Here is a 1,638-nt window from a genome sequence, read left to right on the forward strand (position 1 = left end):
CTTTGTATCAGGCTCTGGCATGGTGGGTGTTGAAGCACGCCTCCACTCTTTCCCTCACTGGTTCCCGGTATGAGGTAATGAGGTTGACTGGTGCAGTCAGACATAGGTGTCCCCCATTCCCCCATGATGAAGTAACTAGCTGGTGTGTAATAGCCCCTGACAAGCACTGGACTATTTCTTAGCACCCCGGTGTCATGGATTGAAACAGAGAAACCAACAAACATGTCCAGAAATTTGCTAGTGCTGTCACAGATTGCCTGAAGCTGGATAGAGCGGAAGTGTTCCCTGTTCATGTAATCTTGTGTGCTTGTGGACCATGGGGAGCCTTGATGTGGATGTGGCATTCATCAATGGATCCCTCACAGTTTGTTGAAGGCTGGGCTGTTGGCAAGGTGTCTGAAGCCATGGCCAACCTCAGCACACTGTGCCAGTGTGGGAATGTGGACCACTTTGTCCAGGAGAGCATCACACATCTGATATACAGACAACAGCGTAAGACAGTCCATGTGCCAGCCAGTAGACCGCCAGGAGGACCTCCATACATTTCACCAAGCCATGGGTCTTCTCCATCCTGAGAAAGGCCATCAGTGTCTCAATAGATGACCTAGACAGGCAGCAGTCAAAGTGCATGTCTTTTGATAGATCTAAATAGATCTGTACAGAAGGGACATGGGTGTTGGGGTTGGAATATATTTTGCTCCTCTCCTGTAGAAGACAAAAATAAAGTGTAAATAGAATAACCTAATGATGCATTGTATTTAAGGAAAACATAACGGATATATTCTCGATAGGAACACATTAGATATGCAGGAATAATTTCAGTAATGCTTTCATGGTATGTTCAATTTAAGCATGTTGTGTTATCTACTGTATGTTCAAAACCCGTCTCAGCATCATCTTACCATTTACGGACACAATGCCATAAGCCTCCGCCGTCGTACTCTCCAGTTCCTGTCCTACCTGATTGCAGTAGTGTTGATTATCTGATAGTACTATCTTTGGGGAATCAGCTATTTTGTCACATTAGACATCCGCAGTCTGTATCGGTGATAACAACTTCAAAGCACAATCAAGTTAACAGGTTTTGACCTATCTGTGTGGTGGTTCTTCAGCTATTATATACATAGGCTTATATTCACATCATAATCAGCATATTAACCATAACATAGAAGTACAGAAGATGTATTTTGGCTGATTATGTTTTTAAATCAACATGTTTGAAACTTAACAATGATGATATATACAGCAGTAGATCTTTAGGCCTAACATGTTATGCCTATCTAGCATAAATTAAACTATTATGTTCATACAACCACACATGTGGATAAATACAAGTGGACTGTAAGGTGAGCGTGAGCAACCATTCTCAATGTGAAAAACCATTTCATTTTACTTTTTGTGACCGGTAGCCTACACTTCTTTTTTAATTATAGTTCCAACGGTAATAAAGTAATATGTTTTCACCGGGTTGTCCACGTTCATATAGCCTGCAACATAACAACACAGTAAGCACACAAAGGGTAGGAATCTAAGATGCGCTATTAGTAGTCCATCTTCGGGACACTGTAGTTTCACCACGGCAGACCCAGTGTACACTTTGTAACGCCCCCAAGTCGTTTAAGAGCACGTGACCGCTCA

This window comes from Xiphias gladius, chromosome 10, assembly GCF_016859285.1.
Source record: "Xiphias gladius isolate SHS-SW01 ecotype Sanya breed wild chromosome 10, ASM1685928v1, whole genome shotgun sequence".
Taxonomy (NCBI): domain Eukaryota; kingdom Metazoa; phylum Chordata; class Actinopteri; order Istiophoriformes; family Xiphiidae; genus Xiphias; species Xiphias gladius.